Source organism: Varroa jacobsoni, unplaced genomic scaffold, assembly GCF_002532875.2.
Source record: "Varroa jacobsoni isolate VJ856 unplaced genomic scaffold, vjacob_1.0 scaffold_1338, whole genome shotgun sequence".
Classification (NCBI taxonomy): domain Eukaryota; kingdom Metazoa; phylum Arthropoda; class Arachnida; order Mesostigmata; family Varroidae; genus Varroa; species Varroa jacobsoni.
The window spans coordinates 132,612-156,776 of NW_019214240.1; the positions used below are offsets into that span (position 1 = coordinate 132,612).

The 24,165-nt window shown below is 44.6% G+C and overlaps 1 protein-coding gene across 1 annotated transcript in view; it reads right to left on the minus strand.

Annotated features, from left to right (window-relative positions):
• Positions 1-24,165, minus strand: part of LOC111268975 (dual specificity protein phosphatase 5) — a 68,453-nt gene that overhangs the window by 39,353 nt on the left and 4,935 nt on the right. The window lies entirely within an intron of this gene.

Here is a 24,165-nt window from a genome sequence, read left to right on the forward strand (position 1 = left end):
CGACGAGATAGCTGAGAATAACGCAGTAATCCTACAAAATTCAATTACAACGGAATTGCTCTAATGATGTATATCTACAATCAAGCTACAGTTTGTTTAACTAGAGCAAGTTAATAAAGTAACTGCAAAACGGTAACGAGCAATGGGATAGCTGCTGGTGTAAAGCATGATTTAAGCTAGGCTGGGTGTAACATCAGTAAATCAGATTAATCAAATCAAAGCCAAACTAGACCCGGGGCGAAGCCCGTAGGTCCATCCAGTAACGTACTAGGGCCAAGCACGACTGCAACAAGCATTACTTAATAATAAAAGTGATAGAGGGGTTTTAGTCATCATGAGCAAAAGGATAATAAGCCCGATTTAACGTGCCCCACCATTACCTGTGGTCAATCTAGATTTCCATTGTACCAGTGGAACGTATTGGCTCTGTTCTCTTGGCAAAGTGATAATGGACAATAATTTGTTGAGATAAATATTTTCATTTCCTGACTACAGTATCTTTTTACCTTTCCAATTCGTCCGGAAACATTTCCAAACGATTTGTATTATTTTCATCGCTTTGACTTAATTCTACATATCATATATATGTATATATATATATATATATATATATATAAATTTCGATACGGTAGAACTTTAGATTAGATGTAACCTTCAATTCCCTGCATCAGCGCCTGCACCTAGAATACGGAGTACCCACTATGCCCACTAATGAAGACATGACTTCGAACAAATGACTGCGAACGACTGGGAAAGATTCGCTGCCAGGTTCCTGTTTAAGAACCGTCTTCAGAAAGAACCATCCTCCCTGATTTTTATTCGGTTCATTTCACTAATATCCTAAGCGTCGCTCAGCCTTCTTTCTCTCTGCCGACAGTTCTTTGATTTCGTTCGCCACGACGCCGTAGAACTGGCTAGCGAGGTAGCCGCCACCAAAAACCATTGGCCACCATGCGACGTCGATCTATGAGCAGGGTCGGCGGCAGTACCTCCATCGGCATCACAAAGACAAAGGAAGCAAGCGAACAGAAGGAAAAAAGGAGCCCGCGTAAGCTATGCGCGCAAGCCAAAATCAACTACGGTCACCTGTGTCACTCTTTAAATAAGAGTGGAAAACTGTATCCACAGCTGCAGCGACACTCAGCCTTTGCCGCGGTCGTGTTTTGGAGACCTGCCTGTGTATGGGCAGTGTACAATAGTGTCATGCGCGATGAAGCAGGATCGTGGAGTGATCAAGTGGCCTAGTGGGTAAGATCATTGTCGCCGTTTGACAACAGCAGTACAAATGAAATAATTTTGTGACCCTATGGTCCTGCAGTGAGGCTTGGCTTACGCAAGCTGTATTATTCACCATAGCCATCTGCGGCGGGTCAAAACTAGCACTTTATTTGTTTCTGCTACCTCAACAGGTCAGGACACTGTAATCACAACGTGGAGGTCAGAGTGACGTGGGTCAACAACTGTGGCAACGGACTATCCGACATCAACCCAGCAATTAACGTTGATAGCAATAACAACAGGTTAACAATGCGCCCTGCTAAATGCTCTACATTAGATGAACATGCTAATGTAATATGCTGTAAAGTCCCTTCTCCCCGACACATACAATCTTTCTCTTTCTTCATCAATGGTGAACGAGCCAGCGAGTAACTTCGATCCATTAGAAGCTTAGGGAGAGATCTCAGAAGCAGCCCATAAGCGTTTGGGGCGAGCGAGCTGAGCTGGTCTGATGTGTACTCTTTTCTGCGACGCAGTAGACCCAAAATCCAGTATCGGCTGGACCAGTAGGCCGCACCGACTCCGTCCGCACGCCACCAATGGGTAGAGTAGTAGACAACGCTCTTTGTTGCTTGGAACAGAGGTAGGCGTCTGAGTAGACCTTGAAGCCAACAAGAACAGGCCCCCGTTGAGAGAATGAAAGGACCAAGAAGATATTGTCGATGAAGAACAGAACGCCACAGTATCAAGCAGGAACAGGGTAAAAGCTAAGGAGGGCAATACAATATTCGCCCCAGCACCAGCACAGCTAGGAGCAGTCACCAAAGACGGCGTTGATCTTGTGCTAGGAGTAGCTGACGCCTGAAGCAAGCGCTAATATATTCTGCACCGTTGTAGAGATAGCCCAAGTTATTGCGGCGCAGACGATAAATGCGATGATACGGAAGGATGTGACGCGGGAAAGAACCGAGCGGTACGTAGTCCCGAACGAAACAAACACTTCTCTACCACTGCAGATCGGCGATGCAGCAAGCATAAAAGGATCATGATGTTCAACAATAACGCATCCCTAAACACCTTATGAAGACGCCATGATATGGAATAGCGTCAAAGTTTATCTGGTTCAAGGTAACCAACTCTTCGTCATGCGGCTAGCAAACGAAAACCTGATCAAATACGTCAGTATTGTTGCTAACTGACCGACGGAAGAGCCTTCCTATTAGATAATCTTTTGTTCGAATATGACCTACTTGTAAATACCTCCCGGTGTTTACAAGTAGGTCATATAATATCACCAAATATTCGTATGCGCGCGCGCGCGCGCGCGCGTGGAACAATCCAACTGCCACCGACATAGTTTAATCTAGTCGTCCACAATTGTACTAAGGCTCTGACATTGCGTAAATGTCTTTGCGTAATAACTGACTGAGCTCTTTACCCGAGCTGCCGGACAGAACGCTCGAATAGCACTCAGTCTTTTCTATGATCGAATGCTCTCGGGCAGCTTCCTGTATGCATGCGCTAGACTCAGGACCGTGAAAGCGAGCAGCTTTACACCATACACATAAGGGCCACAAGCAAAAGCGATAGGAAGGCTGGAGGCTGAATGAATGTTCAAGAGGAACAAAATCGACCGACGTAGAAGATTTTGAAAAGAAAAAAACAAACAATTCCACGAAATATCGACACGTATCCTGTGGCGACAAAAACATAGTCGATACAAATTCAATACGTTCCTTAACGACGTGGTGATGCTCATTGAAGGACATGCATTTGATTGTGAGCAAATCATTAATGTAACACAACGAAACTTTTTTGTTATTGTTTTTTTTCCGGTGATTCGTGTCAAAATATCAGCTCACGCAGTCAGCTACACACTAATCCGTCGGTATTGTTTTCACGTCCTCTTAACCACTTGAGCACTAGGCCGCAATACAAATAATCCTACACCAGTACGAAATTGAACACAGGTTTATTTCGACGTCTGGTTTTACCCCACCCGCCGCAAACAGCCTCTGTTATTCACTCTTGTGCGCTGTCTGCTGTTCCTACGTACATACATCGACATAATGTCTACGCGTGCACAAACATATTGATTGACCGCTTCATACTATAGCTGCTCTTGCCACAAGTCCCTGCTTTCCTTTTTTCGCGATGTATCAATCATCAGCAGAATGGCACTAGTTTGCTGCGCTTCGTCCGCCCGAATGTGCAACACCACCTATTCGGTCGCTTTGCGTTTTACTACTCTTCATCTATATCGTTTCCTTTATTTATTTATCCTCTAACTAGATTTTTATCATCAACTGGAGCAGGAATGGGTCGTCAGAATAATAACAGCAGCTGGCCACTCGCTTAGTGTAGTTCGCCTAAGTCAGTTAATGATATTATGCACACGGCACATATAATTAGGAAGAGGACGGCATCCGCACATGCTGAAACGGGGGCTAGCTGATTGGATTCTCTGTAGAAGGGTACAGTGGCAGCTTTGTCATGCGGGTTGCTCCCATACCCATCAAATAGACGTTGTAACATAATACAATACACAGGGATTAGTTGAGTACTTAAATAGTTTTACTAACTATTTCCTATTAACTCTACCTGTGCTTTACGTCACTACAGCATCATTCTGTCACTGCGACTGCAGATGCCTACAGATGTCGAAGGCCCAGCCGTTAATCTGGCGTATCGGGCACCCGTTGCCCGCGTTTGTTAAGCTCAAAAAGCAAACCTGCCACCAACGTCAGTCAGCTAAGTGCGGAACTAATTCCGCAGTAATACTTACCGCAACTTACTGTCGTTGCTTTCGCCCGCTTGTCAGAGTAACTGACGTGTGCAAAATCTCAGATTAAGCTATGGGGTACAACGACTATCTGCTAGGAGTGTTATAGCAGTCACAACGACCCATGTAACTACCATTTAAAAATTGGCGACACGAATGGCCAACCTGCCAATAAGACAACGGCACGATACAATAGAACAATGATGATACGCCTAGGGATCTTTCACCAGGTGCCAACGCTCTCCCGGCGAAACTCTCGCTGCCGCCATTGTTGGTCGTTAGGGCAGTCGTTATTTTACTAGCTACCCGTACTAGTAGCATTTGCAGTAGCAGCACCACCAATAGCCATAGAGGAATTGTATAACCGCAATAGCGGTAGTGACTAGGCAGAACGCTGCACATGGTAAAGCAATAGACAAAATATCATACGACTGACGTCAAATAGAGCGAACTGCAAGGTGAACGATCAAACAAGTGAGCGGAGTGACTTTTGCAGCCAATGGATACTCCACGTCGGCGGATCAGTCATACTTCTCCGCACAAACAGGATATCCATAACAAATGAGGTTTAGCTGATAGTAGGCAAAAGCAAACGATTGGGAGAAAGTCGATGGTGCGAGGAGAAACTGGCAAACGAAACGGTGGACGAAGGACAGTCAATGCAAGATTGATAGCTATGCCCATGACTTCAATGTCTCCTTGTTCCTCACGACGGCGGAATGCGGTTATTGGATAGTAAAGGAGAACGTAACGCTGACGACTAAGCCAACCAACTTTGCCCAGGATGCCGTACAATTGATTCAATTAAATACTGTTGTTGCTCTTGATAACACTACTAGTGCTAGTTTCATTACTGATGCCGATACGCGTAGATGTCGACGTAGCAATGTCATCCCGCTCTCGAAGCCTGTAGAACTACTGTGGCTTAAACGGAACATGCATTTATCAGAAGACAGAAAAACGAGAACATAACGAAAATATGGCATCGCTTCGTTTTCGTTGTAGTTGAAAGCACTCTCGTAAACGAGTAGTTTTATAGATGCATACACTGGGCATGACAACTTACTGATCAAATTGCCAGTACCTACCAAAGATAAACGTTCCAAGTTTGACGTCCGGTGCAACTGTCAAGTATTCAGGGAGTGCTGATACCCACTGCTATGTTAATTTAATTAATAATAGTGATTGGATATATATTCCTGTTCTCAACGTACAATGCACAGCTAGAACGAATATTATAATTATAGACCTATCGGTTATTGCACACGTTCTGCATCATCGCGCTATTGTACTCACAAAAAATCGTCCTTTTAAACTCAAAGTCAGCCCTCGCTTCCGATCTGTGGCTTCTGCTGTTCAATCATACGGGCCGCTGTTTTGCTCTTCTTACTTCGTTTAACGTCACAATCTAACCAACCAATTCACGGTTTCGTGGAATTATACGCTATAAAGAGCGTTGTAATTTCTCTATCGTATTTTTCGCGTGTTAATAAATGTTTCCCTTATGTCCTTCCCCCTGACGGCCACGGCCCAGCATGCATTCCCCAGTGACCGTTGGGCAAATCGCATGAATGCGAACGCTTCGTTTGCCTCCAGCTGTAGGAAGATAAGCGCGTCTAGCTAGAAAATCGGCGGATGTAATGAGTGTCTATATGCTCGTCCTTGTCGTTGAAGTCGAAGGTTTTAGCCGTTTGGCCGTTGTACCGTAGACAACCGTTTGAACGGTTCGTCCGATCAAAGAGCCCCCACCTTCGCTACGGTCACCGCCGCCCCAACAGCAGCAACAGCTTTGTCGTTGCTATTCATAGGAGTTGGCTTCTACGCTCAATGACGCTCGTCATCTTCTGTTGAGTGCCCTGCACGTTCAACGTTTAACGAGAGGAAGAACGTTCAATAGAGTATTGTCCGTTTTTCTCTGTTATTGCATCTTCTGTCTCGGTTTAAAAAGCGGACAAGCAGGCCAAAGCCCATCTTTCACCTGTAATCTTCGTATTTCCTTTATTGGGCTTCGTCTTCTTCTAGCGCTTAGCCGTTTTGATCGCGAGAGAATCTAACCGTTCCCGATGTGCCAATGTTCGCATAGCACGAAATCAGCAAAATGATGGCACCAGCAACATCCGAAGCAGCAGTCTAGTGAAAAGACTCCTTGTAAATGGACCATTTGCCCCTCTTTCGCCGTCACTGCCGCCACCAAACCCGCAGGACTTTTTCGAGGATGGCAGAGAGAGAGAGAGATTTGTAAAAGTGGAACAACAAAACGAAAATACTCATCACTCAATACCCAACCCATCAGACGCCGTGTAAGCCGGACTGAGACGCGCCTGTTTGTCGAGTTGATGTTGCTGCTATCGTCGGTCGTTCCACTGTCGATACATGGATGCATTTATGCTCAAATGACCCTGTCCGATATGTCTATCTAACGGCCCATCGTCTATTCGTTTTCGTTATGAAGGTGACTCTTGAGCCCACAACTACGAGGCTATCTCGCCACCACTCTTCCCCATTATCTCCAACGTAACTCGGTTGATGTCCATTACGAGTGTGGAATGGGCAGTGATGCTGACACTCGAAGAAACTCTCTGTCGCAGTTCATCAATGAATAGAACTGAGCTTGTTGCGCCTATTGTTACACCGTTGGCGTGCCTGAGCGCGTCGATTTGCCCCTGCCCAAATTCATTGTGACATTATAAGCGCCGTTCGCTGATGCGCTTGTATAAATGACGTTGACTTTACGCCCAACAGCAACGGCTTATCCATTCCGAGTTTTGACATGAATGAGTGTACTTGTAAAAGAAAAAAGAACCAACCGACAGGGGCAACAGCAACCGTTTCACATAGAATCTATGAAGAAAACAGAAAATATGAACAGAGCGCTATGTGCGTGTTGCATTACCATTTGTTATGTTGGCTTTCAATGGTACGCGACAATTTTTTTCGTAAGACAGTTAAGGTCAACGGATTATTCGTAGTACCTTCGAAACTCACACAGTCTAATCTTTACTCGACGCATGGTCCTGCCGTTGTCAGTGTTCTGTTATATGTAATACCCTATATATATATATATATATATGAAAAATTTATTTATAGCCGAAATAATCTATGTCTAGTTGCTACCGCGCCGCCATCCGCTAGCTGACTCAAAGATTCTTTTTGATTTACTTTTTATTCTTTCTTCTGCACACCGCGCTCCGTAAGCACAAAAAAAATTCGGAGTGAGATATCACATGCAGGCCGTTGTTGGTCGTGGTCCTTCCATGCTTTGCCTGGGTCGACTATTCATCCAGACGCTGTGAAACGCTGGCGAACGGTAGTCGAGCGCGGCGAACGTTGACTCGAAGACTGGATCGAGCAAGTGGGTTGATTGGACCATATATGACCACATGCGCGGCCATCGAGTTCGTACTGACTCCTGTTCGGGATCTGAAAATATAAGGGCCACACAAACAGCCGACAACAGCTAGCCATCCTAACGCTGTTGTTATCATTTAACGAGCAGATAGAAAATCGACGGGCCGATGCTGAGGTCAGATTACAGAGACGCTCGCAGAAAAGCGCGAACAAACAGGAAGACAACAAACCCGAATACTTTAGCAGTGATTCTTCTGCCGCTGCCGTTGCCGTTGCTATTTAGATTAAGTGGAAACAGCAAAAGGTCAGAACGAACCAGGTGAACCTTCGTGTAGGTAAACCTTGCAAGCGAACAAACAACTCCAGAAAAATGTTTTTCATGTAAACGAATACAAACGCAATAGATAAATAGAAATATAGATTGCATTTTTTACAACATACAGTAGGATATAGAAATCGTATTATGACATATAATATTGGCTGCACGTTTGCTAATTTGCCAGATACACTTTTGGATGGTTAGATTTGGATGGAGCTGGACTCTAAGGTAGATGAACGGGGGGGGGGGGGGGGGGCAGGAACAAAACACGGATAAAGCAACCTCCAAAAATTTTGCCCGTTAACTGGGTTCAGCCAGTAACGGCTACGATTGGTTGTTTGCAGTGCGTTGCTGGCACAAAGAGCGCTTTCATTAATTGAGCCAGCCGAAACACAAACCGTTGGCCAAGTCGATTTCCAGCCGTTCTAAATAGTTCAAATAAATACAAATGCTTGCCTGAAGGGATGGCAGCGACAGATTGTATTGCAACATTCGCGCTTATTTATGAATCTGCGTTCAGACATTAAACTGGGACAGCCCCCAAAATGAAGCGTAAAGTTCTACCCTGCAAGGAGAATTTAATTTGCTAAAAATTCATTAGTAAATTTCGCATCTAAGAAATGTCCATGATCTCGACTGTGTCAACATCTGTCTGCAGGTCTTATTCTGTCTATATTCTCTGCTTTTGTTCTTTGAGCTTCACATACCACACATATCCTTCACGTCAAAGCTTAAAATTGGTACAGATTTCATTCACCCACAATGCAACTGCGTAGCTCGTATCTTTCTGCAGGTTTTAACCGCTGAAACTGGACGGGTTCTAGGGTGGCCGGCCGACTGCCTGTTACTAGCCTATTCCACTGATACATACACAACGTATCAAGCACGCTTCTATTCTGATTAAATGTTTCTTTAAAATATCGGCCATTTTCCATGTTAAATCATAAACGTTTATAAATAGTTTTATATTCCATTTTTTTTCGTTAGAGTCCCCTCCGCTTGTTCTATATAACCTTTCCTAAAAAGAAGGTTGCGGACTACTTTCAAAATCCTCGTGTTCCTTATATTTGGTCGACATATACAGGTAGCGTTAAATGTTTGTTTGGGTATCCAAATGCAACCTCTGCGCTGAAACTTTTTCATTTTACGACTGGCACCGTGTAAGTCGAATATAATTAGTAGTCGAATATAACTAATTAGTTTTCAGCCTTTTTTGGTCTACGTTCCCGCGTCGTTAGGTCTATGAGTATTTTTCATGCAGGCTTTTCGATCCTGCGAATAGGGAGCCCTGATCTGCTGAAGCATCGAACCTACTAATCTATGAAGCCAGCCACTCAGCGGTGGCTTCATCTTTTAGGTGATTGATGTCAGTAGATTTTGAATTATAGCGTTTTCGGATAACTACCATTTTATGGTAGTAGAAGGTTTAAAATATACAACCTTCAAAGCCAGAACCTTCCTTCTGTTGCATGCTGATGTTCACGGCTTATGTCCTACCCCGCTCTGATTGTTCTCTTATACATTCTAACCTGTGTGGGTCAGCATTAAAGATTCCTTCGATGTCCTGCCTACCTTTCTCTACTTCATAGCATAAAAAATACTTATCTATGTATTGCAATCTAGTATTATGTGTTTTTATTTAATATCTTCTCTTTGATCTAACTATTCGCTGTGCCAGCGCATAGGCCACTTGCTGAAGGAAAGACATTGAAACCTATACGCGTACCAAAGTAGGAATTCTCAGCATGAACTCCCGTAGCACGTATGTAGGTGGTAGTGAAATCGAACAAAATGAAGGAAAGTCAATTTCCCTGTTGAGCAGACGGCCGTTGAGCCTATCCGTGTATTGTTGCAGGGTTATTTCATTGAGAACAGGTCTTCAAGTGGAAGCCATTTCAGTCATTTCCGTGGCATTCGTTTGCAAATGTTCCTGCCTCGTATCCTTCGGCTTATCGCCATGAACATGAATAAAGCTCTGATTGACCCATTAGAAATTGTAAAATTCGTTGGTGGCGACTACTATTTATATTGGTAGTACTCATATACAGATCAAATAAAATGGATATTGCCATTTAATGCGTGGACGCCAACCGGGACAATTATATCAATACAGATAAACAGGAGTATTGGTCAGCTAGCGGACTTGGTGTTCGTCGGTTGATCATGACGCCTTCCGAGTCATAATATTACGTCGAGCTGAAGAATCGGAGATTTGCCTGGTCCGTTGGCTGATAGTAAATAGATGAAAACATTGCTCTCTGATGTATAAATCATAACAGCAAGAAATGATCACACCTACTCTTATATTATATCATCCACCCACAGTAGCCGTTAGGCGAGGAGGTTCGCGTTAGGCCAGCAAAAAGGCGCTTTGTTGCAGGAATAGAACAAATCGTACATCGAATGTTTATGGAGAGTTGTTAGTGGGTGAATTCGGTCTAAAAGAGGGATTTTCCAACTCTATTCAGTAATCTGTCTGTCGTCATACGACGGACCAACACCGACGTACATTTATCGCTATATTGCGGATCGGATTAGCTTATAGGTCAATCATGTATCCATCAATATTCGACACAATTTAAATGGTGCCATGCCACACAGAAGGGATTGCCAAAGGTGATCCAACAATGACAGAACAAAAAAAAGGAGTAGAGCTATCAGCTGCTTTATAATACTTGTTGCAATATATGCGGAGCTTCAACTTCTTAGGACAACCGAAATAACCGCGTCGGCCGTAAACGCATTATCCTTATAGACGTATAAGGGTCTGTCGTGAAGTATGGCCAGCGTTTCGTTATTGGCAGGAGGAAACCTTACAATACCGTTTGTAACTTACAGTTAGCAAGAATGATTTTTACTACTCGTCACAACATAATAGATCTCATGGCTAAAGCCTGTACTTAATAATGAATGCCGCAGTTGAATAACATAATGCCCTTGCAAACACTTTGAGAATCATATTGGCCGAAAGCCATGTGGAACGTTTAAGGAATAGCTTTCTGAAAATAAAAAGTAGACAGAAAAACATCACAGTCAAGGTAGCCGGCTTAAATCTACTGACACCGTAAGAGCAGAAGCAAAAGCAGCGACGGAGCGTTTCGTCCAGATAACATCTCAGCTTTGCAGTTTCCGCAAAGCCGGTTGAAAATGATGTATATATAATAGCAAACCTTATTTCATTATGAGCAGTGACGGAAGCAGAACAAACAAACTGAAATCCAAGAATCTTGTCTCTTTTAGTATAAAAACGGCGCATTCATTAAGTTGCAGCTATGGAAGATCTCCCCTGGTTAATGAATACCAAGAAAAACTTGGTAATTTCCACATGAATGATCAAGCATGCAATACAATATAGAACATGTAAAAATTAGTTTGATTAAAAACATAGTAATAAACCTAAAAATCGACTCATTTCGATGATTTCGGTCGAGTAGCTGCCTAAAATTATGTTTGCCAGTCTTTTTTGTTTAATATCTAAAAATTTAGGAAACCGGCATTCAGGAATAATTATGTTTCATATTGCGACAGGAACATGTTGCTCGTGGACGCGCATATACAATATCGAACGTATTAACTGCAATGCTGATAACAATCTCAAAAGTGGCTCGGTCTATCGTAGGCATCCACCTTGGACTGGGGTTGGACGATCGATTGGTCACCCAGTGCTCTACATCATAACGTTAGCTGTCAGATTCCAAAGCTGTGGAGGGTATGGTGTTCGTTCTTATTTTCTATCGATGAGAGGCGCCACAGATTTCTAAAAACTCCCATCTGGCATTTGCAAAGGTCCAAGCAGTTCGACCCGGCTACTGTTTCTATTTTGGTCCGTGTGCAAACGGTCTAGGTACAGCAAACTTAACCGTTGCGCCTCTTGGTGGTGCTCTCTGCGTTTGGTTCCGTTATTCAGCGCTTTGTTGTTGTCTTCTGCCGATCGACGACGTTGCCGGAACCAAGATGATGTTCGTTGACAAAGCAGAAACCGCAATAACAATGAGGCAACAATATCAAATAGAAACAAGTATGAATCGGCTAGAGGAAACAACGTGCTGATCAGATAGCTTGGAGCATTTTCAATATAGTTTTATTTTCTGTATTGCCGAAAATCGCACCTGGATCATGTCATAACAAATAGCAGGCAGAGGCTAGTCTTAACAAAAACTATTACGACCACTTCTCGACAGACAAATTTAGGGGTAGCGCTCGCATAAGGTCGAATTGCTGAAAGAAAGCTGCTTTCATTATGAAGTCAATGCGCCTCTCACTGGTCATGATCTGTTAATCAAAAATCATGCGGAAGACCTACTAGATGGTTATTGCAGGTCAGTGGTGTTACCCTCCAATATAGCCTACCCCTATCGCGCCGCGTTTAAGTTCCTTTTTCACAGTTGATTTTTTCCTTCCCTTTCTCTTGGCGTTTAGTCTGGCGGCAGGTAAGCATCCACCGACCACTAATGGACATCTACGAGGGGCCCATCTCGGATTCGTCGTCATCATCAACGGCCTCATCTCGGTCTTTCTGCTGTTTCTGCCATGTTGGTCTACCACTTCATTTGCAGCAGTCCGACACCATCAGCATCAACAACGTCGATAGTAGTACCTATTCTTTTCGTCTTTTCACTCTGCCTTACCAGCAACATAAGTTGCCTTTGGTTAGACACTAGCTAGCCAGCTCTACGACTATGAAAGTCATGGGCTCCTTTTCTACGTTGGTTGCAATAGAAGATCAAGCAACAGCAGCAGAAGGAGAAACACCGTTCCCCATAGCCTCTTTCCGTTCGCGCTACCACCGCCGCTGCCGCATCGAACAGAAAACATGCACTGGCCGCGCGCACACCATCCCACCAACCCATCACCATCTTTTAGCGCTGATGTGGCTGCTGCTGCTACCACATTTTTTATTGATCTACTCTCCTGTTTTTGCCGCTGCCGGCCTAACGTTGCTGTTCTGACGAAGAGCTCAGAACGTTTGGCCATGGCAAGCGCTTGGATCGGCTAAGGAACGCAGCGGCGATTCTGCTGTGACCCGCCGACCGACCGACCGACCGACCGTCTACTTGACGTAGATGAAACAGCTTGCCTCGCATCGCACCGGGGCCTCTCAAGGGTCAAGGCCCTCCTCGCCCCGTATATTCCCCCCACTACCCCCTTCCCCCGGCCCGGCCCGTTGCCTGCAGGCGGCCATCTACCTCGCGCGACTACCTGATCTTCTTTCTTGGGCTCGCAACCCTCACTGCCTTTTGCGCTTCAGATCGGGATGGCTTGCTCGATCGGTGGATCGCTGGCTGACTGACTGACTGGCTGGCTGGCTGGTTGACTTGGAGTAGATACGTGCTCCTTTTCCTTTCTTATACATCTTGCTTCTGCCGCTGCCGTTCACGAAAGCCAAAGGCGAACGAAAAAAGAAAGCCAAGCCGGCCCTGCTGCGTCACAGAGTCCAACGAAACGAATCAGGGACCTTCCGTCTGATTATCTCTTCTGTAAATTACCACCGAAAACCATTGCCAAGCCTAATGTCGAGGTTAACACTCGGGTGGCAGCACTCGACTGCTGTCGTTTCGACGTGTAAGCTTAAAGTTTATTAGTAATTAGCAAACAATCGTATACCATTATTGCTATACACAGCGGTCGTAGGTACTTCAGTGAGAGCCATTGCTGCTACGTCGAAGTTTATCAAGCGTTTCCTGAAATTCGAGGTAGTTGATAAAAAAGAAAACAGAAAAATGACTTTGGATGCACGAAATAATAACGTTACTTAAAGGGAAAGATAGCCTCGTCAAAAGCTAGGAGATAATTAAGGCAACGCAGGCACTGGATAGTTAATGCAGCGATCTATGCATGTATGTTCGTAACGAAAACCTGGATGGATTAAAGAGAACTTTTACTAAAGAAAACGCAAACAATCAACCCACAATTTATCTCTTTTTAGTGCTTTTATCTTTATTTCTTGGCAGATAGTACCGTGCCGGTGAGAGGCACTATCATGGTAGTCTGTGGGATTGACATAAGCATTTCGTAAATGTAATAACTTTTTTTTTTAGTTTGCCACTGCTGTTTACGCTAAACAATGCTTCGATGCTAATAATAATTCGAAGAAGTATAAAAAAAAACTGGTCCAATAGCAATGGGGAACGGCAGGATTCCTATAACTAAAATGAAACAGATGCTGCACATTTAATTTCTATGAATCAAGGCCCTTCCCTAACAACGAAAAGCAGCTGGCTTTTTAAGAGCAACTTCATTAGAGCAGAAAGAATACATTTTGAGATGTACGCCTCGTGACGGTTCGACATAGATCCTATTCATCAAATAATGGTACAATTTAGGTTAGCTTAAGTAAAGTATACCTGACACCAGAGTACCCTTTGTATCATGCAACATGGGCAGCTCTACGTGGCACCGAACTGATGGTCAGTCACGATCCGGACATAGTAATCTATTAAGGCCGGCCTAACTCGTATATGAGTGCAAATCGATAAATTCCGTCTTGTTCAACATCATTTTAGCCCAAAGCGCAGAAAAATCGCGTATGATTGTTCCCAAAGCAATTGCTTGTTACAAAAAGCGCGTTCGAAAAACCCCAACATTGAGCGTTCGTAGCAGTGAGGATATCACATCTGTTTTGCTGCTATTGCAGTTGTATCTGATATCGACACTTCAAACGGACAACGCTCTCAAAAGTAAACAATGCTAGATTAACGTGCTCCACCACTTGGAGGCTTTTTTTTTTGAATGAAAACGGTGTAGAAATGGCAGAATTTTCAACGATCAGGGTTGCACCGCTCATTAACCAACTGGTCCATCAGCGCGAATAATAGAGCAAATATCTATATACGACGACGAAATTGCTTGCAGTAATGTTTTGAAAGACGTCAGCTAACGTGACAAGACGTATTTCTTTTTTCTTCCCACTGTCACAATTCGCTGCAGGATCAACCGCATCGAAAAGCAAAACAGCTGACTACATTTGGCAGAAAAGGATAAAACCTGCTCTTTTGTGTAGCTCGCACCGGCCGCTGCAGTCTCGTATTTTTCCATAGTTAACCTGAACATAGAAGATAGAAGATTTTTTTCTCGTGCTTCTCCTTTTTCCCTTATTCTTAGCACACGAGATATTCTATTTCATTCATATTATTATTCGCAGCCAGCGCAGGAGTCAACTAGTTGTTAGACTAGCTGTCAACTAGCTGGTTAGAGCGTTTTTCAACGAAAATTTATTTTTCCATGTTTGTTTTTTCGTTACCATCTGTTCCTTGGCAAAATCGCAAGGGTTCCCCTGCGGACGTATTTTGTGAAAAAAGGACTCCTATTCATTCGTGCCAAGTATAGCCAGCTGTTCTGATGTAGTTACTGCTTGTAACGATTGAGATAGTTCTGGTGATGGTGCTGCCGCCGCTGTTATAGTGGCGGATGTCGTCAATGACGGTAGAAACGTACGTGGAGCCCGAGATAGATTCACGCTGCTTGTGGCGATGGCCACGGTACACTGACCAGTGTCGACGTCATCGACTATGGAGAACGACAATAACAACAATGACCACAGCAGCAAAGGCAACAGCAACGGTCACCAATAGCGGCGATCACGAGCACCAGAGCAACGACGCGAAGCAGTAAAAAAGGTTCCACAGGAAGTGATAAGGTAGCAAGCCAGCCTGTTGCGGGTCATATTGCCTACATCACAGCTATACGTTTTTCCAGTTTAGATCTAGCTAGTCGGCAGACTGAGCTGACTATCCCAGCGCCAAGTACCAATCCGCTCTAGTCCCACCGGTAGCAGCCAGTAGGGTTAAGGTACCAATCGACCAGCTCCTTTTCCTCTCCTTTCTGCAGTGTTACCCTGCTGTGGCGTTCCTGGCAGCAGCAGCAGCAGCAGCCGATCCTACGCAGGCAAACAGGCTTATGGACACATAAAAGTGGGTTGTTCTTAAAATGACAACGGCGGTAGCAGCAGCAGCAGCCGAAAAAACGCTGCTCATATTAGCACAACGCACAGAACGCGAGCTGTGCTAACTCCGGTAGCCAATTAAACGTAAAGCAACCAGCATCACCTCAGATGTACATGCGTGTGAGTGTATGTGCAGCTGGGCCGATTGTACAATCATTCCGTGCCGCACCATAGACGCTTTCATTGTATCAGCAAGCCAGCCAGCAGCTAGATCGACAGCGAAGACAGCCACTTCTACCGCGACAATATATCTGACAGCAGTGTCACCAAGCACGACACAAGTCAAATGGCAACAACAAACGGAACCATTATTGCACGAACCGACTGACGGCTCGACAGCTCTCGTTGGGCAAACGGGCCCGTTCATTTCGCTAACACTAGTGCTGCCATATAGTGCAAACGGTCGCAACAAAATAAAAGAGGGCCTGAAAAAAGGATACGGATTGCTTCGCTAGGGCCGCTGCAGCTGCCGTTAGATCGGTTGCTGAGGCCGTAGTCCACGGTGATTTGCGTTTTGATAAAGCACCTTGAAACGAAGAATCTGCTGAGACGACGCCACGCAGATGCTATAATAATAATAGCGCTCCTAAGAGCAAGCGCAGTCGTCTGAATGTTTGAGTAACCGTCCGTTTTGAGATCAGTGTTTAAGCCTATCTATCTATTTACAGTCGTATAAGTCTCGTTTTATTAGAATACTTGAATCTTCCTAGGTTAAGGTTTGCCTTGAATTTTATAGGATTCCGTCAATGTTTAGTCTGTAGCGACTAAACATCCGTGCTCTAACGGATCGACCACAGCTAGCGGCCCGATATGGTCGATTATCGTTGCTGATTACATGGATGGCTCCACCAAACCAGTAATGTCCCGTGATAGACCAGTATCATCTATCGATATGGTCAGCAACAATATCGTTAAATGTCATAAAATGCATCGTTTCCTCTATAACAAACCCACTTGAAGTTTTTTATAGTTAGCGACAATAGCTTTCGTAGTAGTCTATGGCCACAAGAAGATTATGGCCACCATATACATACGTGCGTATACTGCAACAATGACAGCAGCAGCAACAAAGCTCTACGCTGTACGCAAATAACATTTAAAAACGTTACGATTTAAGTACCTGATAACAGCCGTTTTTCACAGATAATTTCATTGCGTGTCGAGCAAAAAATAGCGCGCATTATGAAATAAATATAATATAAATAAAATAATGAATGCTGCCGTTCACCGCAGACGGTTTCAGGAAATAAATGAAGAGGTGACGTGATTTCAACGTAATTGAACGACCGTTTCGGTGTGTGTAACGGTACCTAAATTCGTGCATATTGTGTATTTCACTCAAGTATGAGCATTCTCAGACTAACGGCGGCGTCGCCTGTTAACTACGACCCAAATACCGTACACAATTGTCTGTGTTTATAACGAATGCGGCTACACACGTTCTATTATTACAAAAATATGCTCTCTTTCCTCGGTGCCCGCCAAAAATGGTGACGGTACCATGGAGCGGCGCTATTCCTATTATGCCGCCGTCGTTTATCCGTTCTTGGGGATCTGTATTATGTATTTTGTCATTAAAACCTAATATACTGCAGTTCCTTTATTACCACCTTTTCCTCTCCGGGAACAATGGGCTAGAGAGGGAAGCAAACGCGGCAGGTTTAGCCTGAACGAGGACATGTTCTCTATAATATTTCTATGCCATCCTTTCATGTACTGCTTTTATTTCACATATTGTATTCGATCACTACATAATGTACACACACACTCACGGAGTCACACAGATACACACCTAGATTTGGCAGTTTATCTTTCCTTCGTCTAGCTACGGGAACTATCGCAGTGCTAGCCAGATGTCATGGAATTTAGTGCAGAAAATACTTATGCTGAGTTAATGCCACAGAAGACATGGCCGTGGCGAAGGGATAAAAACATTTGGAGAAAATTGATTTATTGTTCGTTTACGCATGCACGTACTCTTTCTTTATACTTTTGTCGGGCTTTCTGCTTACCTCTCGTTGTTTTTATACCCAACTGCTATACTTGCATTATCTGTGTAATGCACTGTTGCTGTGGTCATTGGCCGGCAGCCACCGCTGCGAAAAACCGGCCTTTTCACCAGCAACAAACACCATCATGATTCGTATCTCGTTTTGCCGTAACTTTTGCAGCATTGGAAGAAAGTCAACTTGTCTCTTCCTTCATGACAATGCCACCCTCTTTCCACCTAAAATCTTTCTACGCTGCTACGGTTGTCGCGCTTTTAGTCTGTGTGAGACAAAGCCCCTGTAAACCCCCTTTATTAAGCCATATAAGTTAGCCCTAGAACAGTACAGGAAGGAGCACCGCAGAGCCAGCTGACATTTCAGCACACGCTCACCCAATCATCAACAAAACTCAGCCAGTGTTCTTTTGTCGATACAGCAGCACTATTTTGCGATGATCGGCGCCATGGCAGCAGCTTTAAATTCGTGATCCCGCGAGTGCAACACTGCAGAAACGGCAGGCTATGGAATTATAGAAAAAGTGAACGAAGTAGCAACGTTGGACATGCTCGATTCGTGCATCGCTTCGCCAGCGTCGGCAATACACATCCTGTGCAGGTTTTGATCGCGGATCTGTCACTGCAAACGCTGATGTTGCCAGAGAATGAACACGGTTACTGGAACCAGTGTGTTACACCATACCAGTTCCTGCCCAGCAGCAGCAGGAGCAGAAGTCGTCGACGATCTCCCTGGCGATGGCGAACACAGCCTCGACTGACAATGACAACATTGAAGGACGAGGCCAGTAGCTGTTCTGACGTGGTACACCAGCGCACCAACCATCAATGAGCTGGACCATTACGGCAGACTGCAAACGCTAAGCAGCAATGATGATGACAATAACAACAATAGGCCGAAAAACTACTACGGCATACATGGCGCCATCCACATGGCGTGTTAGTAATACAGACGACCTCGTGCTGTTGTTGAGACGGATCTCTCCGCTAATAGTTCTACGGTCGCCTATGGGAAGCAAATAAAAGCGAGGTATGTTGAGTAAAATTAAGCCATTCAATATAGGGCATATTTCGACAAGCGGTTCGTGAGGCATCACGGCCAGGCACCGCATTGTAAATGCGCAGGGTTTGAGAGCGATATAGCGATAAATAAATAAGTGAACAAATCAATAACTGAAGTGGGCAACGGGTGGCTGATAAAGCCTGCAAAAGCTAGCTAGTCTATAGTAATAATTTAAAATATATAAATATGAAGTCATGAAAAGTTGAGTTTTCACTCGGATCAAGTGACTGTCTAGGCCTATAATAACAATTACCCATAAACCGGTTTCGAATTAGATAACCTATAACAATGTGCTAATGTAACGGTAGCTAAGATCTACAAGATGAGAAACCAATGCACACATTACGTTATTCCCACGAATGGTCCTTCTTTTTTTTTTCATTCGAAGTTATTCTCACCTTAGCCTTGTCCTGTATATTTTAAGTCTCCAGTTTTAGCGCAAAAATATGTAACAAATTTTCTTTTTCGGCCTTTCATGTTTCTTTGATTTCTAGAAATAGAAAATCTAGTTCCGTCTATTGCTACCTTTTTCGGGATTTGTGTGGCCGAGTACAAAATTGTCGTCATTACAAGCGTGAACGCAGCGTCTGGACAATCAACCGCACCGCCCTGGAAGCCAACCACACTCGTTTGTCAACGACGCACGAACCCCATCCCCGTGAACTGGTCAGACAGCCGAACAAAGAGCACATTCGTTGTACTTTTGCTACGCTATAGTATCCTGCTACCGCTGCTTAGCACGATGTTAACTCATCGCGTTCGTTGGCTCTTCCGTCTCGTTGATTCGCTGGTTCGTTCATATTCGGAAATTCGGAGACGACAAAGCAGATTATACATGCACCTAGCCGGCCGCCCACGTTATAGCGTCACCAGTGCCGCCATCAGCAGTAGCAGAACCATGAAATCTGACGTCGGTCGCCGGCGATGGCATAGCATAGCCGATTGAACCGAATGAGACGCAACAGTCTAAAGGAACATCCGTAAGAAGGAGCGTACCCAACAGCAAGCCAATGTTGCCGGTACACTACGCAGGGCGATGGACTACTATAATGCGATATATAGATGTGAATAGAATGCTTCATCCAGCAATGTTTACAACTCGTATACGGACGGTTCCAGTCGGCAGGCATTCGCCAATCATGTGAAAGAATACCATATCGCTTATTTTATTCTGTGTTACTGCCGCTGTTAGCAGCCCGGTAACGTTTGAAACGTGGTAAGAATAGGACAGAACAGAGTAGCGAGCACGACAACGGCTGATCCGTAAAAGGAAGAGATACACACGTATCAAAAGCCGAGAAAAGCGAGTCCCAAAAAAGAGAAATGATTAAATTTCAGTATAATTACAGTTGCTGCTGCTGCTGCTGCTAGCACTACTATTACCACTAAGCCTATTAGTTTCGGATACACGAAGTGTGTCCCACCAGTTATATCATCGCGGTGACGATGAAGATGACTGGTGATTTTCTTTGTCTTCGCCGGCTATTAAACACACGTTCGATAGCAGGCCTTCGACAGCGAATATAAGGACAGATACTGCAAAGCCCAACCTGTTGGCTCGCCCACAACAGTTGTGCCGTCCCAGGCTGATTAGAACGGTAAACAGCAAACGGTCACAATCAAAGGGTGACGAAGTTTTGGTGACGTGGTCAGATTCTCCCTTCGGTATTTATTTTTCGACGAATCCTGTATGTATAGGACCCGATTGCAAAATAAAATTAGTCGTTTAGCCGTTCGTGAATCAGCCAGCTGCACGGTACGCGTACGTTTTGTGCGGTAGCCATACAAAAACTAAATCAATTAAGATAAGTGCACAAGTTATTGGTGCAGCGCGTGCGCTAACCGTGTTAATCAGAATCGTGAATCGTACGTAAGAATACGATGATAGCTGATAAAGGCTGGCAAATACAATATCTGTATGTACTGTTTTGCCGTCTTTCGTGCTGTGTAGTGGAAAAAACCACTGACAGCATAACAGTAGCGATAACAAGTCTCCTGTCCGTGCTGAAGCTATGTCAGCGCATCCGACGAATTTCGTCTAGCCGGAGCAAGGAGTGAACGCGGGCCGTCGGCTTTAAGAAAAGACATGTAATATTTGATCAACATATTGAACAGTGTATGAATGAGACGATTATGTAGGAACGAACCACCTGGTTTTGTCAATTCAGCGGCTACTGCTGTGACAAGTTGCGCTTGCGGCTGCATGACATTACTGGAAAAAGTAGTCTTACATGCTACCCGCTGTTCCTGCATGTGAGCAGCTCTCGGAGACACACTGAAGGCGACAATGCTTTATTTGGTTTTAGCAACGCTGAACGCGGCCGATTCGGCGATGCGACGATCTCATATCAACAACGTCAATGTCGAAAACAGCGACGACAATAGTAATAGGCGCACATGAAACGTTCCCCATAGTGAACAATAGATTATACTAACATTGTATAGGTACCACACCGTGGCTAGCCCTCGACTAAAAAATAATAGCAATAACGTTCTTGCATTGAGCAGTAACGATAGGCTGAAATTACACTCACACTGTTACCAGCGATAACTGAATTATTAAGTCAACGAACGTAATTGCAGTCGACTGGTGAGTTACATGTTCGCTGGCTGATTTCGACGCCCGTCGCAACTGCTGGTGGCGACGGCGTCCGATGAAAACTTGAATGAGACTGCTGTTACTACTACAGCTGTCGCTGTTATTAGCATCGCTCAAGTTGCCGCCGCCAGCGTCTTGTGCGTCAGCTGCTTTTGCTACAATAACACAGCGGTCACATAGAGAAGTGCTGCGACAGGCCAGCTCTCGCGTCGTTGCATCAGGAACTTTCGACGCCGTATAGCGGCGGGGCAGACTAGGGTAATGCAACGCCACTGGAGCAGTTGTTGATAAACAGATCTGGTAGAAAGTGGTGGGGGGCCAGTATTGCCGGCGGGCATGGCGGCTATCGACTGTACGGCGACAAACTACGACAGTCCGTGTTAATCGTCACACTAAATACGACGAAGTCGTCGAAAATGATCAGCAGAGAAAACGTTTGCCGCTCTAACAACAAATGAGGCAAAAACCAACGATCAAGCATCATCAGAATAAAGTTGAATGGAGGAGAATAGGCCAGACGTCGCGTTACCTGGCACGACAGTATCGCACGCCAAAACGTTATTGTCATTTATTAAAATTACACATAGCCCATTCGTACGTATCTTGCATCTTTTTGTTTACTTTCACACTTCGTCACGCATAGGCGGCAAAAATGAGATTCCCCATCAGTTGTTCGTACCGCAAACCAGCAATAATAGTAATAACAATACCATATCATATGATACGGTAATCCGTTCCTATTAGCCCCAGTTCGTATGCTAGCCAAAGTCACTTTTTGCCCTCGTGTTGCCTCGTGAAATTATTTTCATTTATTCTACCGCTGTTACAGCTCTCGAAACCACCATTACTACCTGCAGCCAGATACATTGCGTGTAACGTGTTCATCTTTACTTTGCTCATCAATCAGCTATACGATTCGTGCGTCCGGCCGTATCTGTCCGGCCATTAGCTTCACAAGCTTTTTTCTGTGCCGAAATCAAACGGCGGAAGCTACAAGCAGCCAGAGTACTGCAACTCGAATCAACAGCGCTGACCCGCTGCGAATCTTATCCCCCAACGTGGCAAGGAAGCAACGGAAAGGATACACATATGGCTCGGTCAACGCCGAACGGCAGAAGAAAGCTTCCCACTAGTTGTTTTTGCGTTATAATCTAACTGGCTACAGTATGGTCGGAAGTTGATGATTATGGCAGAGGCAACAACAGCGACAGTCTTACAACTGCTGATAATGCAGTTCGATGTAAGACAAAGGTGGACCTTCTCTGACGCTTAATTTTTCGTTTTTTTTTTTTTTTTTCTGCCAATATCCCCCTGTTTCATATTGTTACTGTTGCTTCTTCTGCGTGAATGAATCAACGTGGTATTGGCCGCTGGTGTGTTGCCAGTTGTCCGTCGAGCGGACGGACGATGGCCAACGGCATGAATGAATGAACGATTCACGTGGAGCTGACCTTTGTTGCTAGCTGACAATAGCAAACGGCGGCGGCAGCGACGAGAACCATTATGCTCACCGACGTCATCACTTACCACTACTGAATCAATAATCAACCAGTCGACTATGGCCGATAGCGACGAAGCTATAAATGGCCGCGCTAGTTCGATCTTCGAAGATGCCATCTTCTGCAGTCATATAGACAGGTATACATAAACGCTACACGCGCAGATACACACGTAACGTTTGACCATAGGAACGGCCACGAATACGAGCGTCCATATGTCAATGCCAGCGGCTCAGTGATGTCGAAAACAATCGCCGACAATTCGTTGCGGCTAATTAAACATAGCCGACTTGAAGCGATATGACTATGTCAACTGTTAGATTCGCAAGTGCTTACCGATGACCCGCGCACAGTTGAAGGTTCGACCATGGAACAGTTTCTTTCGGTCGACTGCCCACGTGCAATAACGACTCTTTTCCAGTCCCCTTTCTGCCCCTATATATACGCACAAAATAGTCGAATGAACAAACTAATAAGTGCACTTCCCTGAACTCCTCGGTCGTGATGTGCGCAACCGTATCGCCAAAAGCCATCACTGCTGCCGCTGTCATAGGTGTTCTTGGCATGCCTCGCTGTGCGCCGCGTAGATCGTCTGGCAGATCGCAGACGCAAGTTAAAAACGCGCGTTGCCGAAGTCTATATTGTTGCCGTCTGTGCAGCGGAATACCGGTGGGCATGCGGCCACAAAGCAGACTGCTTGCTACATAGTGGATAATCCACCAGACGGTGCTACCCATTGTAGACAGAGAAAAAGACGCACTCACCCAGCATAACACGTCCTCGCTAACGAGTAACAGCGGCAGTAGTCAGCGCTTTCTCAATACGATCTTTACTATACTAATCACAAGTGTACGTATGCTACGATCAAAATAATTGCCACACGGATACACTGGCAAAGTATAAATGCATATCCTCATTATGGTTACTAGATCTATACTGGCAATAACAGTAATAACCTGGAAATACTCCGGCTAGAAAAGCCATACAGACGCTATCAACCGATAGCAGCAAAGGTAAGAGGCAACGACCACATATATGATTAGTGATTTCTAGCCGTACATGCATACTTCAAAATTCTTGCAGTATAGGCGTTGATAATTGCTAACCCAAATGTCCATAGTGCTCCGCTGTGTCCCGTCTGTCAATTGGGAAAGTGATCACGATAGGCCTTTGCGCCTATTTCGATCGCAGCAAGATTAATTACATTGATCTACCTCACAATAACGCATTGTGATACAGAAGAAAGTAGTTTTATAATAAATCATCGTCATCATCGATCAGGTGATCAGAAACTGTGATGATTTTCGTCATCTGTGTACATCGTTCATTCAGCTTGTCTTCAGTGATTGTTTTTCGTAAGATAATGCACAAAAAAAGCAGCATTTCTATTGGA